This window comes from Pinus tabuliformis, chromosome 6 (assembly GCF_031772625.1).
Source record: "Pinus tabuliformis cultivar Carrire ecotype Pingquan chromosome 6, CPIR1, whole genome shotgun sequence".
Classification (NCBI taxonomy): domain Eukaryota; kingdom Viridiplantae; phylum Streptophyta; class Pinopsida; order Pinales; family Pinaceae; genus Pinus; species Pinus tabuliformis.
Genome location: NC_142292.1, coordinates 481010434 through 481029474, shown reverse-complemented (window position 1 = coordinate 481029474; position 19041 = coordinate 481010434).

Sequence of the window (19041 nt, the reverse complement as noted above, 5' to 3'; positions counted from 1 at the left end):
AAATTGTGAACTGTTGCATTGCTCGTGAGTATCTTAGTTCTTTGACTGTTCGTATGATTTTTTATTAATCACTATGGTGCATTGTGTGTTGCATTCTATGTGAAGGAATTGTGATGGGCGTTGAAGTGAAAATCGTGAATGTTGTGTATAACTCCCTATTTATAGCTCCACAGTTTAGTGGTTAATACCTCCCCTCACACCGCTCCATACCTCGGCTCCTCCACACAGTTTATACCCTCCACAGGTCCTCACAACCCAAATGTTCTCCATTGCCACTACCCAGACCCGACTCCATGTTACACAGTTTCCACTCCCCTTGTGGTTCGACTCCGCATTATTTTCCCCCTATCATTAACTCCACATACCACTATTCGACCCACATCACGCTCCTCCCGTATCGTTAAAACTCTCACACCGATCCTCCATACCATCAAGCCTCTTACCACAGTCTGTACACCATATCATCATAATACTGCCTTGCAACCTAGTTTCCTCTTGGAATATAATGCTACACACCCACGATTGGCTCCCACCAATCATATCTTTACCCTCCTACCACTATTTCATAGCTTTGTTAATACTGCTCTCCCAATTCATATAATACTTCTCTTCCATCATTCATATAATACCCCCTTGCCACTGTTCACCGGTATCAAATTACGTTTCCATATAACTTTGCCCTCCCCCATATATAAACTACCCTAAATAATATCTATATCCTATAAATACCAGAGTGCAATGTTTTACACCAGAAGTGCATTTTTTGCCACCATAAGTAAAATTGTTTTTACAGTACACATTTAAAATTCATTCATTGATATCTATTGTTGGAGTAGTTCTCTCGATAAAAGAGAACTATCCTGAATGGTCAAGGAAGATAATACACACTCTCATTTTCAATGAGTTGTGGAAAGGAGTTTGTGTAGGAGAAGGAGATAATTAAACTGCAGAACCCACCTCAGATAAGGAGATCGCCATTTGGGAAAACAAGAATAGCAAGGCTTATGCCTTGATTGCAACGTCTATAAATGAAGAGGTGAGTCACCATATTTCACCATTTCAAATTATTTTGAAGCCTTACAGAAGTTGAAGGAACTCTATGACCCACACTTTGAACTTGAATTTGTCCAATTGATGATTAAATTGTTCAGTCTTGAATTGAAAAATGATGACCCTCTTGCTTTAGCATCAGAAATAAGATCTATTATGCATGATATCAAAACCACTAGGGTTAAAATAGACATTCCTCTCATAGCTTATGTCAAGGCACTATATCCCACTTATTCAAATTATCTTGAGTCATTGCAAGCAAGTGGAAACATCAAGGAGATTACCTTTGATTCCCTTGAGAAGAAGTTTTCTAAGAGAGAGAAGGCTTTTGGGAAGAAGACAACTCCTCAGTCTTCTGAAGAAGTTGTGTGTCTTGCACATAAAGATAAGAATCATGCATAGGATTCTTTTAGAGGAAGTGATAGCCAAAGAGGTAGAGGAAGAAGGAATTTTAGAGGCAGGGCGGCGCAGACAATTCCAAGGAGAAAAGTTTGATCTTTATTGCATTCATTGCAGTAGAGATGGACATGATGCATCCACATGTAAGTTTCCTTGGGATAGAATTAAGTAGGAAAGAAATGAATACAAAGGTAAAACCCATGACAAAGAGAAAGGTAAGCCACCCAAATCCGCTCATTATGTTGTGGCACATTGCAATATTAGAGTAAATGAAGACTTTTTCAAAGCTTCACTTGCTTCATGGAAAGATGATAGGTTGCTTGATTCGGGAGAAACTTTCCACATGAATTTTATGAGAGATTTTTTTTGAAGAACTCACTAACAATGTTGGTGGAGCAATGTATTTTGTAGATAAGTCAAAACTCAAGTCATTAGGGCTTGGCACCATCAAGCTCAAATTACCTAGTCTTCCAAACTTTCTACTACATGATGTTCTATACGTCCCAGAGTTGAGGAGAAAATCATTGTCTTTGGTCCACATCCGCCAACCAAGACACTCCATTCATATATTTGATGGCAAGGTCAAGGTCATAAAAGCATCAGATCACTCACTTGTCATGATGGGGAGAGAAGAAGAAAGACTTCTAAAGTTGTAAGGTACCTCTCCTCGTGCACAAAACTTCTCATATAGTTCTCATTATGATGAATGTACCTTTCCATCAAGACACTTGAATTATGATAGCCTTTGTATGTTGAAGAAAAATGGTGTTATTAGTTTTCCTACAATTTCTAGGAAACTTAAGAAATGTGATGCTTATATTCTAGGAAAGCATAGAAAACAATATTTTCATGACTCTCATTCCAGAGCACATAGAAAACTTGAACTTATCCATTCAGACTTATGTGTCCCAATGCATGTTCCTTCTGCAGATGGAAATAAATATATGATCAAATTCATTTATGACTACACCAGAATGTGTTGCGTTTATTTATTGAAGAACAAATCTGATGTTTTTCAAACATTCAAGAACTTTCATGCATGGATTGAAAATGATGCACAATCTCATATTGGCTCTATTCACACTTATAATGGACATGAATACTCTTCAAATGAATTTGAAAACTATATTTTCCAGCATGGGATCAAACATCAAATCATTGTGCCTTATAATCCCCAACATAATGGAGTAGCCAAAACAATGAACATGACAATATTAAATATGGTATGTTGCATGATGTTTTTCAAGAATGTAAAATTGATGTTTTGGGCTGATGTAGTTTTAAGTGTTGTGTATGTAAAGAATATGTGTCCATCTAATGCTATTAGAAAAAAGACTCCTTATGAAATGTGGTATGGCCACATTCCTTCGGTAAATCATCTCAGTGTCTTCGGTTCTACCTGTTATGCCTTGATACCTAAGGAACAAAGAAAAAAACTTGGTGCAAGGAGTCATAAGTGTATCTTATTGGGGTATTCAAATACCTCCAAATAATATCATCTCTATGATGAAGTTTATAATAAGTTTGTTGTATCTAGATATGTGATCTTTCTTGAATCTTCCAAAGCTAACAATGAGCAACAACTTGATTGCCTGAGTAGATTTAAACATGCAAAGTCATTTCAATAATTTGATAATTAGATTCCAGATCTTGAAGGGGGGATTCCTATACTAGATCAATCTGTTGAATCTTCTTCTTAAGAAATCTCCCCCCCATGTGAAGCTCCATCCATTGATGACACTTTGAGTGAGGTGATTGACAAAATTGGGAGACTAAATCTTGATTTAACCCTAACTCCGTCAACTGAGAAACCTAGGAAATTTTAGAAAGGTCCTACAAAATGGCTGACAAAGACACTTGAAAGTGTTCATCCTGATGAGATTGGAAAGACAGGAACAATAAGTACAACCAGGAAAAATGGAGGTGATGTAGATGATTTTGATTCACCTATTTATATGGATGTTTCTTATGATTGTGAACTTAATTTATCTATATTATTTTAACCAAATTCCTTCAAATAAGCTGATTCTCATGATGAATGGAAAGAAGCAATGCAAAAATAATATGAAACCTTGATGAAGAATGACACTTGGAAGGTATTTGATCCTCCATTGGGAACCAAACCAAATGGCTGCAAGTGGGTCTACAAGAACAAGTATAAAGTTGATGGCTCACTTAATAAGCACAAAACTAGGCTTGTGGCAAAAGGTTTTGCATGGAAGGAAGGGGTTGCTTATGATAATACTTTTTCCCCCAAAGTAAAATGGGCTATCATTTGGACACTCTTTGCCTTGGCAGATCAGATTTATTGGAAAGTCCATCAAATGTATATAAAAACTTCTTTCTTGAATGGATATATGAAAGAGAATGTCTTTATGTCCTAGCCAGAATAATTTATTGTGAAGGACCAAGAACACAAAGTATGCAAGCTTGTGAAATCCTTGTATGGCCTCAAGCAAGCACCACGATCCTAGTATGAAAAGTTAACTAAGCATCTTCTGAAACTCAACTTCAAACATTATGATCTTGATGATGCAACTTTGTTTGTCAATAAAGTTGGAAAAACAAATGTATATCTTGTAGTGTATGTAGACGATCTTTTGATGACAGGGAACAACGAGAGCTACATTGCATCCATAAAGAAGGATTTGAGGAAAGGTTTTGAAATGACTAACTTGGGCTATGTTCATTACTATCTTGGTATTGAAGTAACCCAACATATGAAGTTTATATTCCTCTCTCAGAAGAAGTACAATGGAGATCTATTGAAAAAGTTTGGCATGGATGAGTACAATCCTTTGACTACTCCAATGGAACAAAACTCGAAGCTCACACCCATTGAAGGAAAATAATTTGAGGATGCAACAAAGTATAGACATCTTGTAGGAAGTCTCAACTACCTGAATACTACCAGACCAGAAATTTTATTTGTTGTTGGAATCCTCTTCATATTTATGCAAAAGCCTTGTGAGGGACATTGGTCTACTGCAAAAAGAGTTCTAAAGTACATGAATGGAACTGAAGACTTTGGACTCAAGTATACACGGGTGGGAACTTTAGCTTGATTGGATACTCTGATCCAGACTTCGATGGAGACAAAGAAACAGGGGTATCTACCTTAGGTTATGCTCTGAGTATTGGATCAAGAGTTGTCTCCTCGAGATCATGAAAATAACTAGTTCCAGTAGATTCCACAAATGAGGTAGAATATGTGGCAGTAGTTGAAGAAACAAAGGAAATTGTGTGGATCAAGAAAATTTTGGAATATTTGCAAGAGCAACAAATGCATTCAACTTCTTTCATGATTGACAACACTTCTACAATAAAGTTGGCCAAGAACCCAAAGTTCCATGATCAAACGAAACACATCAATACAAAATACCATCCAATTCGACATCATGTTGAGGCCAAGATAATCCATCTATGCCATTTTTCCAAAAATGAGTAGATTGCAGACATCTTCACCAAAATGCTTGGAAGAGAAAAGTTCGAAAGATTTAGAATGATGCTTGGACTCAACAACATGCCTTCAGATTAAGGGGGAAATGTTGACACCTAATATTTTGGATTAGGAAATTCATATAAATAATGTAAATAGAAAATAAGGAGATTATGAATATGAAGAGACACTTGTAGGTGAAGCCCAAGAGTCTCTCCCTCCATGTATATATCATGAAGAATCTTAATGAAAAAAGCACAGTTTGCATTGTGGAGTTACCTCTTGGTCTGATAGAAGGGACAAGGAAAGCATTCAGACATTTTGTCAAAGTTTCAGAGGTGACCAAAAGAGGAAAATATATGGTGTGTGCTAGGCTATGTTCGTATATGAATATATCTTAGCTGTTACCAAAATCCATCGATTTAGATTATCAGGGAGAGGTATGGACTCAACATATAGATTATGAACATATCTTGTTGAGATGCCGACTTTTTCATCATCATGGTCACCTAATAAGAGATTGACCTTTGTGAAGGTGAGAAAAATAAATAGGGTACCAAGCAAAAAATGATGATTTTATCAAGTTCACACCAAGAAAATACAACCAGAGAAACATGAACACAAATATCCCCAAGGACACAGTGGACATGAATCCCATTTTAGCTCTAGAGGCAATGGAGGAAGACCCTAAAAAACAAGTAGACACCCATATCGAGGAAACACCTACATGAATCATAATCGATGGGAACATGCTAAAACAAAAATTGCAGGATGAGGACAACTCGCAAGGGGATTTTGATTTTTTTAGCATACCAAGTTTTGAGGAAGTTTCACCTTTGTTGATGTAAGATCTAACAACACTCCATGAAGAATAACAATGGTTAGTTTTAATGGTAAATGAATGGTCTGAACAAGACCTGGACGTCTTATACAATTAAGATCAAGATACCTATTCCAAAGCTTATCCCAACTGGAAAATGAAGCAATGAACCTTGATAGAGGACCCAGTATTTCGCACTTTTCAAATGTTCAAAGAAAAATGGAAATAAACCCTACTCAAGGATCTCTTAAAAGATTCCAAAAAGAAAGGGAGTAAACCCAAGAAAGAAGCAAGACAGAACATAGGTTAGGCTATAGTCGTCACTGAGAGCTTGTCTACTCCAAAAAATCCTTCATCATGAGGATATTATCATGGAACATTTGCAGACTCAATAATAGAGGCAAACAAAGATATGTTTGGGCACAAATTACAAAAGAAAAACCAACTATTGTAATATTACAGGAAATGAAATCGTGGCAAATAAAATGATCGAAATAGAAGGGTTGTGTTGGGAAGGATGTCAGAAAATGTCAGTGGGTACAATAGGAAATGCAGGTGGTTTAGCAGTGTGGTGGAACCCAAACGAAGTCATATTTCAGGATTGGATGGCTATAGATCAAATCCTTATAGGTAGTTTCAACTATATTCGTACGAATGACATAGTTGTCTTATCAACAATTTAAGGACCTTCTTGTGCAAAGGATAAGCTGGTTTTTTTGCAACAACCATTGAGATTGAAACAAATGCTAGGAAGCGTCTTTTAGATTGTTGGAGGATATTTCAACCTTATTCGATCCCTATAGGAAAAAAATGAAGAATTCGTAAACTAAACCACGCCTCTACCTCCTTCGATGGTTATATAGAATATCTTCACCTAGTAGACATAATGGTCAATAATAGGATTTTCACCTAGAATAATCATTAAGGATGGGAAAACCAAATACCTTGTCACTTAGATCATTTTATTCTATTTGAGGAAGTTGTACAAAAGAATATATTCATGGAAGCATCTATATTGCCTTGTATGGGATTGGATCACTAGCCCATCATATTGGATATGGACTTGAAGGAAGCCCCACATAACTAACAACTTCGATAAGAGAGTTTTTGGTTACAATCCACAAGTTTTTTTACTTTTTGCAAAAATCGTGGTTGGAATTAGACATATGTGGCAAGAACATAATACACACTTTCCACCTAAAACTAAAATCATCAAAGCTTAGGATTAAACACTAGAACAAGCATGTTTTTGGTAATATTTTTAAATATAAAATAGCTTTAGAAAGGAAAATGTTAGATATTCAGCAACATATTATCCTTGAGGGAAGTTCTTCAGTGCTACTAGAAGTTGAAGTGGTTACCCTTCAAAATTTAGAGCAATGAAGAAAATAAGAAGAGAAGCTCTGGAAATGAAAGTCCAAGATATAATGGTTTCAAGAGGGAGAAAAAAACTCTAAGTTCTTCCATAACGCCATGATTAAAATGTGCTAGCACAATAGGATCTTCTCACTTATGGGTCAGGATGGTGAAAGAAAACTACAACATAATTATATTGAGTAGGAACTAGTTACTATTTTCATGATCTCTACACTAAAAAAACTTACCAGAGAAAAAAATTGATAACTGCAACAACAAAACATATACCAACTATTATCACTTATGAACATAATATAGAGTTTATGAGACCAATCTACTTTTCAAAAGTAGAAGTTTTGGTGATGAATGTGTCCAAGAAAAAGGCAGAACAAGGCAGAAGGACCTGATGGGTTCACATCGAATTTTGTTTAGCCCCGTTAGAGGTTCTTAGGGGAGGAAATACATGATTTGGTGTAAGAATAAAGAAATACTAGATCCATTTGTCCACCACTAAATGCAACTTTCCCCTCAATGGCCCCAAAACTAGGACATTCTGATAACCCGGATGGATTTATGCCTATTGCTCTATGTAATGTGTTGTACAAAATAATCTCATTTGTAATAGTCAATAAGTTGAACCTATTCTCCCTCTCCTAGTATCCCCTAACTAATTAGGATTTGTGTAGGGGAATGTTAGGCCCCTATACTACTAGTGTAACCCCTTATTGTTATTAGTACAACCTCCTTATTATATTGATGTACCCATGTAGTGCCCATATTGTTACTATTGTGCCCCAAGAAGCCCACTATTGCTATTATTGTGCCCTTACATTATTATTTTTATGTCAACTCTGATTATATTATGACCCCATACACTCCTATATATAGAAAGGAGGCCTTTTCATTTGTATCATCCAAGAATTGTTCATTTATGTAATCTAAAGGAGGTTGCCCCCTCGAAGAGACTGAATTCTAAGGCATTGATCTATCTTTTCTATCTTTTTGTGAGCTGGTTTCATAAAATTTGGTATCAGAGCTCTGGATTCTAGGGTTTCGTTGCTCCAAACAGGTCATCGTGGAATTTTCGCTATAAATTTTTTCTGCGACATTTCAGAAGCAAAAAAAACCCATTTGAAACGAAATCACACTGAACCTTGGGTCCGAATTTCAGAGCTTTTCATGCTATATTTGCAAGATATGATCTGAGGAAGTTGTTCTTTTTGCAAACTCCTGAATTACATTCCAAATAGGTGACTTGGGGAAAATCGTCATAACTTTCTCTCTGAGCATTGGATTGAAATTTTGTAAGAAGGTACAGAAATAGGATGGACTGTAGTTTCTTTTACATATTTTTCAGAGCCAAAGGTTGAAACAGTGACACGTGGCACTTCATACAAGTTTTCTCTTCTGGAAAAGTCTATAATCAGGTCATCTTGGGAGATTGTGCATAACTCTTCCTTGGAGAATCCAATTTGGATCAGACTAGTGGCATTGGAAAGAGGATGCAGAGGGCTACTATAGGTCGCAATTTCAGAATTGGATGATCCAAAATTACAAAGTTATAGTCATTTCAAGATTGAGCTCCTAAAATCAAGAAAAGGCGATATGAGGAAGTTTGATGGCAACGATCCAGTAAATTGGATACTTCATATGGAGTAATATTTTGATCTACATGGTGTACCACTGTTACAAAAGGTATGTATTGCATCTTCATATTTAGAACCAGATCAATTTTTATTGTATAAAAGGCTTTGTTTTCATAAACAACTTGTTACGTGGTCTATTCTCACGGAGGAAATGATAGCACATTATGAGGATACAAAGAGCAACACCTTCTTTAGAGCAACACCACGACAATTGGAAAGAGTAAAGGGCATTGTGACATAGTGGAAAGTAAAATTATCGCAACAAGGAAGTCTACCCCTCACAACTATAAAGATGGAAGTGTTGTTTCTCCTAGCCTTCCACAACCTACAAGGGTTACAACACAACAATTGGAAGAAAAAAGAGAAAAAGGGCTTTGTTACAATTGTGATATCAAATGCACTAAAGGTCATAAGTGTGCTGATAAGAACTTATTTTACATAGAGTATGAAGAAGAGGAAGAAAAGGATCAAGAAACATCAAAAGAAGAGGATATACGCCAGGACCCAAGCCCAGAGAAAGAAGAAATGAATCAGACCATATCTTGTAAAGCATTGGCAAGAATTACCACTCCTCAAACTCTCAAGATAGAAGGACATATCAAGAAGAAAAAGGTGCAAGAAGTGAAAGATCACACCGAGAAAGAAGAAATGAATCCAACCATATCTTGTAATTCATTTTTTGGAATTACCACTCCTCAAACTATCAATATAGAAGGACATATCAAGAAGAAAAATGTTCAACAAGTGAAAGATCACATCAAGCATCAAGAAATGAATCCGACCATATCTTGTAAAGGATTGGAAGAAACTACCACTCCTCAAACTCTAAAGATAGAAGGACATATCAAGAAGAAAAAGGTTCAAGCAATGAAATATCACATCAAGCATCAACAACAAGTTCTCCAACTTTTAAAGGATAACACCACTTTGGTGCAAAATTGAATGAAACAACAGGTAGATCAACATCATAGTGAAAAATGTTTTGATGTAGGTGATTGGGTATTTTTACTGCTACATCTCAAGTAGGCTATTTATGAGAAGGAAATGTTGGCAATACTACATGCACTTAAAAAATGGCGACCTTACCGAATGGGAAGACACTTCAAGGTAAAAATAGATCATGATAGTCTTAAATACTTTTTAGAACAACTATTATCTTTAGAAGAACAGAAAAAATATGTCACAAGTATGTTGGGTTATGACTTTGACATCGTCTATAGAAAATGGAAGAAAAATTTTGTTGCAGATGCACTCTCAAGAAAGGATGAGGATGTGGAAGCATTGTTTTGTGCTATTTCTATTATCCAACTAGATTGGATAAACGAAGCAAGGAATGAATGGAAGAAGGACGAAGAGGTATGGCCACTTATTAAAAAGTTGCAAAAGATCCCAATTCAACAATATTGCCAAAAATTGAAGAGGAAGGAATAATCATATTGGAACCCGGAGCAGTCACACAAACAAGAACCCGATAGCTACGAAATCAATCAATTTCAGAGTATCTCATCAAGTGGAAGAACTTACCCACCGAAGATTCCACTGGGAGGACAAGAATTTTATACAGAAGCATCAAGAACTACTCAAGCATTGAGGACAACACTTTTTGAAGGAGAGGGGCATGTTAGGCCCCTATACTACTAGTGTAACTTCTTATTTTTATTAGTACAACCCTCTATTATATTGATGTACCCATGCAGTGCCCATATTGTTACTATTGTGCCCCATAGAAGCCCATTATTGTTATTATTGTGCCCTTACATTATTATTGTTATGTCGACTTTGATTATATTAAGACCCCATAGACTCCTATATATAGAAAGGAGGCCTTTTCATTTGTATCATCCAAGAATTGTTCATTTATTTAACGTAGAGGTTGCCCCCCTAGAAGAGGCTGAATTCTAAGGCGTTGATGTATCTTTTCTATCTTTTGTGAGCTGGTTTCATAACAAGGAAGCAAATAGCAGATGGAGTTATTGTTGTGCAAGAAATCATTCCCTCTCTATGATAGTCGAAACATCGAGGTATGATTATCAAGCTAGAATTATTGAAGACATATGATCATTTAAGATGGATATACTTATACCATGTTCGACGAGCTTATGGGTTTTTAGAGAAATGGATCTTGTGGGTAGGATCTCTTGTTTCATTTGTATTTATATCTATTATGATCAATGGTTCATCATCATATACATTTCAACCTTCCAAAGGATTGTGGAAGGGAGATCCATTATTTCCCTTTCTTTTTATTTTAGATATGGAAGGTCTTGGTTGTATGTTTGATAAATCTTGCGAATTGGGACACATTCATGATATAAATGCCTATATGGGAATCACCTGTCGATTTCCCATCAACAATTGTTGATGAGGTCATATTATTTGCACTAACTACATGGAGGGAGCTGAAAAGAGTGGATAAACTCTTAAAATTATTCATGGAAGCCTCAGGTACATTGATTAATAAAAATAAGTTAAACATTTTCTTTTTCAACTATCCATAGATTATTCAAATAGGGTTAACTAGCACTCTCATTTTTAGTAGAGGCCACGTACCTTCCAATCATTCTGGAGTACCTTTGGCCTTACATCATAATAGAGTCACTACATGGGAAGGTGTCATAGAAAGAACTCGATGCAAAGTCAGTAATTGGGCCTTTAGAACACTTGATTTTCCCATTCGACTAGTATTGATTAAATTTGTCTTACAAACAATACCAAATTACCAACTATTGGTAATGCCCATTCCAAATACAATTTGTCAACAACTAAGAAAAATGTGGAAAATTGTTTTATGGAGAGGTTCATCTAAAACCTGAAAGTGGGAATTAATTGAATATCATAAATTGATTACACCAAAGAAGTTGGGTGGGTTGGTTCTTAGAAACCCCCACCTTATCAGTTTGGTGTATGCTATGAAGTTGTGGTGGCTTTGGGTCCAGGGGGTTTTGCAACTCTAGAAGAAAATATAGACTTGAAAGTATATGCCTATCACCACTAAGGAAGGTTGTTTATGTTTTGAAGGTAACATAAATGATTATGGTATCTGGAATTGGGCATAAGAGGGTAAGGATATTATAAAATAAATTCTCTTTTTGCGAGGTCAGAGGAGAGATGACAACATATTTTTGGGAAGACTCTTGGAAATAGTTCCAATCATTGGAAGGAAATGAACAGTTACAAGAAATAAAAAATTTAACGAAAACTCAAGGAGTTGTTAAGGTGGCATACTATGGGAAGCGTTCTCAACAAAATATGTACTAAATATAGTGGAAGGACAAGGGAGACTAGGTTAGTTGAAATAACATTGAGAGTTAGGAGGAATTTCAACGAATACTTGACAATAGGCAGATATGAGTCTCCCATAAATAGAAATTTTGCATTTGGGGAAAAAATGGGGACATTTACTATAAAGGAAGTGTATTCTTTGTTATTGGTTGTCTAGCCTCATGAGAAGAATACAATGTGGAAGAAATTATGGAAAGAATTGGGATGGCCTAAGATCTCAACTTTCTTATGGATAATTGCATGGGGATGATCTTTATCCTGGGATCATCTCAAAAGAAAGGGCTTTTAGGGTCCATCATATTGTGCTATATGTCTACAAGCAGAATAAACTCTAGAGCATCTCCTAATCACTTGCCCCTTTGCCATGAGTTTGTGGACCTTTGTTAAACATGTTTTTAGGTGTTCTCTACCTAGTAGCATGAATATAAAATCATGGATAGAGAAATGGTATGAGAAGAAGTATAAGAATTTGGTGGTCTTACGAGCTTGGCATCTCGCACTGGGATTTACATGGAGTTTGTGGAAGGAGAAAAACTTGAGAACCTTTGAAAGGAAAGAAAGACATATATCGCTTCTACAGGAAACCACTCTCAAGAACATTCAAGAGATGGTGGTGACATCCCTCCCACATTAGGAGGACGGAAAAATGGATGAGTCTGAGGTTGGAATATTAAAAATACTTGATATTTCACCTAATATGTGGGTCTCCATTCCTTCTAAGAACAATGGACGTAAGGAAAACAATGATATTTTGTTTATTCCTCCCCTAAGATATTTCATCCAATTAGCTTTTGATGGGGTGTCAAAGGGAAGCCTAGGAATGGAGGGTTGTGGTGGTATTCTCAGGGATGAAAACTTAGAACCAGTACATGTTTATGCCTTCTTATTCGGTATAGAAACAAAAATTCTTGTAGAATTCATGGCACTAAAGACAGGTTTAAAAATAGCTATAAGAGAAGGTTTTCGTCTAATCCAGGTTCATGGCAACTCTCAATTAGTCATCCAAATCATTTTTAAAATGATACTAGGGCATATGACACACAAACTCATTCACAACTTGCATCTTTAGGAAGTGGTAAGAAACATAAATGTTTTGCTGGCAAAATTTTATTATGTTATTCCTATACATATGCGGCGGGAAGGAAATAAGGAAACATGTGTATTGGCGAATTGGAGCAGCTCGGAGAGGAGCATAGCCTTATATGAACCTTGGTCGGTGATGTTTAGGAGAAACAAGGGCTTAGCTTTAAACAATTCATACAACACGATACAATCAATGCAGAAGTACAAATCCTCATGGGAGTGTTTTTCATATAAATACACAGCGGGAAGGAAATAAGGCAACAAATTTATTGGCTAATTAGAGCATCTCAGAGAGGCACATAGCCTTAAATGAACCTTGGTCAGTGATGGTTAGTAGAAACAAGGCCTTGAACATGATACAATCAATGCAAGAGTCAAAGTCCCCGATGGGAGTGTTTTTACATTTAGCTCTTTATAGTCAAGAGACAAAACGAGATTTTTTTTAACAATGGTTTTCTTCAGCATTATGACTCTCTAGTGGTATATTCATGGTGGCCTCATCATTATGGACATGTGCACAATATGTGTGGTCACCAAGGTGGAGGACCTCAATGGTAGTGCTAGGCTTCACACCTATTGTCACATGATACTAGTGTTGAAAGCTTTCATATCACAACACAATTCACAATTGGTTAAGTCCAAATGACTTACATATGAGCATGTGGGAGGTATAATCCATGCGTGTGGTAATTTTCCCAGTTGTTATCGGGAAATCTAGTGTCTATGCAGAGCTTGCAGTCCCACTAAGGCTGGTAGCTACCTTAGAAACAAACAAACTAAAACCACTTTCATTTTCCTTTATGAGAAGTAGATAAGAGGGGAATAAAGGAGACCAACCTCTATCTTGTGCTTGGTTCCTTGCTTGATTCCTCTCCCTTCTGATAGATCTTTGCCACTCGCTTCCTCGTCTACCCAGCTTCAAAGAGCACCTATGGAATCAAAGTAGCATAATGCTATCCAAGAATAGAGATCTACTATCATAAAAAATATAGGACCAGATATATATTGACCACACAAATGCATATATCATCAATCATACAAGAATGTGGAGGAAAACTTGAATAGCTTTATTAATAATCAAGAATAGCAAAGGGGATTACGACCAGTTGTTCTAAGCCAGCGTCATCCTCTCAGCAAGAAAGCCCTTCTTCACCTCATGAAAAGCTTAGATCACCCAACACTATGATGTTGCACCAAGAAACCAGCAACACTTCCTTACAAGATACAAAATTCTAGCCTCTGGATCTCTGGGATGAGGGATCCATATATAGATGTTTGCAAAGGGGGGTGAGTCAGCTTCTGAGATTTGATTAGTGTCCTCTCATTGATAGTTCTTGATTCCACTTGGAGATTGATGATCTCTTACTCATTCCTGGGCGAATGCAGAGAGGCAAGTGTCACAGGAGAAGTTTCTGGAAGATTCCATGATCCTCCACCTCACAGATTGACCCTGCCATTTGTCCACTCTCGCCCATCGCACCCCATAGAAGGGCTTTTCAATATGCATCACACCTCTCGTGTGCATTGTCATGCGGAAAGAGTCAATTTTGCGGACAAAACCGACCTCCCTAGAAGCTAAGGCTTTCTAGTGACAAACAAAACAATCAAGCACTATCTTTCCCTAAATATGCATTTAAAATACAAGCAACCAGGTGTTTAAAGCATACCTTTAGTCCAACGCTGTTTGTAGCAGCCAAGCCTCTCCGATCCAGATGAGCTCCTCCTTCTCTTTGAAACCTGCATTCACTAACAAGCAAACGATTACATAGCACCTGAATAACTCATATAATAAAACATATTCATCATAAAGAACAAGGAGTATATGAAACAAATTATATATAACAACTTGTTGAGAAAAATGAACTTAATTGTATTAATTGGAAACAAAGGAAACCATTACAACCAGTGCCTTGGTGTTGTGCAGGTCCCTCCTAGGGTCCAACAAGAGTTCTCCTTTACTTTGATCAGCTCACCCACTTCCAAATGAAGCTAAGAAAGGATGGGAATCTCTCCTCTCAAGCTCTATAAGGGAGTCCTAATTTCAGCAGCATCTACCCTTAGGAATGTTCAGCTTTCAACCTCCCCTCCCTCTGGCCCAATGCCTGTATTTATAATGCTTTGGAGGAAGTTAATCAGGTCCACCATCAATGGGATAAGCCCCTCTTTCAATGGGATAGCTCCCCTCTTGATGGGATAAGTTCCTCTTTCATAGGGATGCATGAACCATCTTGAGGCGCTCAATACACGTCAAACCATCTTCTAGAATGCTCTAGATTCAACCACAAGTAACTTTTTTGAAGTAAAACTCGCACCTTTTGACCTTTACAGGAGTACGCACCCACCCCTTTACAGACATAGTGTACAAGTACGCAGGTATTGTGAACTTGAGGTGCGTACACGCAGGTAAGGTTAAGAGAAACTGCATAACCAGAGTTAATTGACTTTTTAAGGACTTTCTCTCCTTCTTGGGGTTTGACATGAGGAGCAGAGGTATAAGACTTGCCAAGGAGGATAGTATGACAATTGATGGAGCCATACTAACTGCAAATAGTCATGGTGACAAATTTTAGTGTAACAGATTGCCCCCTAAAGTGCGAAGCCTGTAGTAGATTAGGGTTTCATATCATCTAGGAAGGGTGAAGCACTTTATCATTTCAAGGATTATCTTGTGGAGAGCCCAGTAGGAACTTGCAAATATTCAACACAAAATACATATATAAGATCATATCATCGCTGAGGTAGGCATTCCCATACTCAGATTGAAAACTTTAACTAACAAACTAACTACTGCTCTGATATAGGAATGATTTCGCAGTACATCATAATCATAGACTTATGTAGACACAGTATGGACGCAGCCATCTGTTTATGATTAGTCTACTATATAATGAATACAAAACTCCTCGCAACCTGGATGGTGAAAACTAGATCCAGGATCTTCATTTCTACTTCTCGAAATAGTACGATTCTATCCATGCGAATAAATGAGTTGATGTCGAACATGGTAGAAACCACTTGATTACCAGTCGATGATGTAAACTGTTAACAAGTGTGAGAGAGACCACCAGTGATGTCAATGGTTCTCAAAGTACCCAGTACAATCCATGAGATGTGAATGAATGTGTTGATGTCGAACATATCATGGAATCCTTCGATCGAAAGTCAATGATGTAAACCGTCGTCAAAGGCGAGAAACCTGTCATTGATGCATGCAGATTTCAAGGTACTGACAATTTCTAGGTCATCTTTCTAGATAATGTGCTGATGTCGATAGAAAGCAACCCATTGCAGGCAAGCCCACAACACGAAATCATAAATCAAGTTGAAGAAATGTAGCTGTAAGGACTGACTCAGGGATGGTCAAAATGGATGACAGGTATTTTGCAGATGAATGGTTTATTTGCAGTGACCTCTTGAACACATAACGACACGACAGATGGCTTGGTGACAATTGACCCAAAGTTAATACCCGGAACCGGCTGAAGATTTTCAATGTGGTTTGATCAACTGTTAGGCAAAGGATTTCCCAACCTAGGTGAATGAAAAAGTGTCGTGTTCAAGAGTGGTGATAAGGTTTCTTCCGAGACAAAGGATAACAAATAGGCTCATTTTTCTCTCTTTTCCCCCACCATTTCTGGCAAGTACCTCTTTATTTTTTACGGATAACATATGCTTGATTATAAGCTCATCCTTCAGATGAGTCCAGCTTAGTTTAGATTCTAACCCTAAGAAGGAGTGGTTCGTTCCTGTTTGTAATTGAACAGGTCCTTTACTGTGAAATTTTAACGAGTCCAGTATAGGAGAAACTCGGCATTTTTCAATTTTAGAGAGTCTGAAAAAACTTAAGAAAACTCCAGGGTTGACCTTTTTCGTAAATTTGTGTCTCCCAAGCCCGAAAAAGTATAAAATAATACTTGAGAGAACCGCTTGATCTTTACGACCAAGGAGTACTTTCATGATTAGTGTCTTTGACCTAAAAAGTAAAAAGCGATCAAGGACACGTCGTTTTATTTCCAATATCGAATTTGAAATGACAAAAATCCGGCAATCTTTGTATGTTTTTACGGTCAGAAAAGGGCTATAAGAGGACCGTATTTTAATTTTGTTTTAACGAGTGTAAAAGAAACGCTCGGCAATCTTTTCATGTTTTAGGAGTCAGAAAAGGGCTTAAAGATGACTTTGATGTTTTTGTTTGTAAAAAATGACAATTTTCCCTGAAAATCCTTTATCCTGCACAAAAACCAACACATTACTCATACCTGTTTAAAGATAGATAAAAATACTTTGAAAAATACCTTTTCATGCTGAAAAATAAACAAATTTACCATTTATTTACCCAAAAAACCTATAAAAAGGGCTTTTACCAATTCATTTTTACCATTTTACTGTTGAGGAGAGAAAAAAGGGCTTTTGGCAAGAAACTTCCCGTGGACATTGCGGAGAATCCGTCCGTCGAAATCGAACGCCGTCACTTTCAAGTATTCTACAACATCCTCCTCTTCATTTTCATCCGTTTAGAATTTTTTTTTAGGCCCTAGATGTTATTTTTTGGAGGCTTTGGGGTTTCAAGATCCGCCTTTCGGGGTACACAGGTGCCACACCAAGGACCTGCGTACCCCGACATTTTCTCAGTTGGGAAAATGGCGGGCGTACGCACCTTGCCTTAAAGGAACCCGTGTACCCACGCTCTGTTCCTAAAGGCGGGGTGCGTACTCCGCGCAAAGGGTTTACAAACCCCAAATTCTCCAAATTGGACCAACAATTTTTAATTTCATGGATTCTAATGGATGTTTTCTGGTGTGTAGATTGCCCACCATGCTTGATTGGCGCGAGAGAGAGCATGAAGATGTTGATTTGGCTGCCATTAATCATCAACCATCCATTGATGCTTTGAAGGCATGCGGCCTTTACAAATACTGGGCCATACCTGGCATGAGGGCCCAGGTGCACTTTCTAGAGTGGCTGGTAGAGAGATGGAACGTTCAGGACCAGTGTTTTTACATTGGAGGGCACCAGCTCGAGATAGAGCCCTCAGATATCTACTTCCTCACTGGTTTGCCCAAGAGAGGCGAACACTTGACTCTGTTCGGGACTAGGCCGGGTGGCCAGTCCATTGCTAGTCTCCGACTAGAGTGGTGTAACACTCAGTCTCAGGAGAAGGGGATAGAGATCAAAACTATATCCCGACCTGAACTTATGGTGATTGCTTTTACAGTTACCAGACTTTGCGGGGCTGCCGCTTTACACATTGCCACTGGATCCCAGATGCGGATGGCGATTGATTGCTATCGAGGCACCATTTTCAACTGGTGTGATGCTGTGTTGGCCAATTTAAAGGGCCAACTGACTAGAACCAAAAACGGACAGCTAAAGACTTTTGGTTATGGGCCTTTAGTTGTGAGTTTTGCCTTAGAGAGGGTTCTGATGCTGATCCCACAGCAGCTCACTGTTGAGGTTGGGCCTCCCCGAGAGCCTAAATTGATGCGATGGGTTGCGGTTATGGCCCGTCATCCTGATGAGGGCACGGAGGTTGTCCGATTTACTCCGGAGTACTTTCACTGGTTGGAGGACCAGGTCTTTTCTATACAGGATTTTCCTTATGCCGGAGTTGATTTTCGTGGAGATCCAGACATGGTTCTTCCACCGGGAGAACAATGGGATGACACAGGTAATTCATTTTTCACAAGATTTTTAAATTATCTATTTTTTTGTTTTTTTATATCGTCTCAAAACTGACAGTAATAATTTTCAAAATGCAGATGTAGGCCCATGTCGTCCAGCCAATCTCCGGCCTTTCGAGAGGAGACTACCAGTTGCAGCGGCACCGGCCCCACGGGACGAGGCCACAGAGACCCTAGCTGAGTTGGAACAAGACCTAGAGCGTCTTACAACAGATATACCAGAGACTACTATAGATGATATTCCTATCAGGCTTCAGTGCTATGTAGTCGCAGTCCCAGGACCTT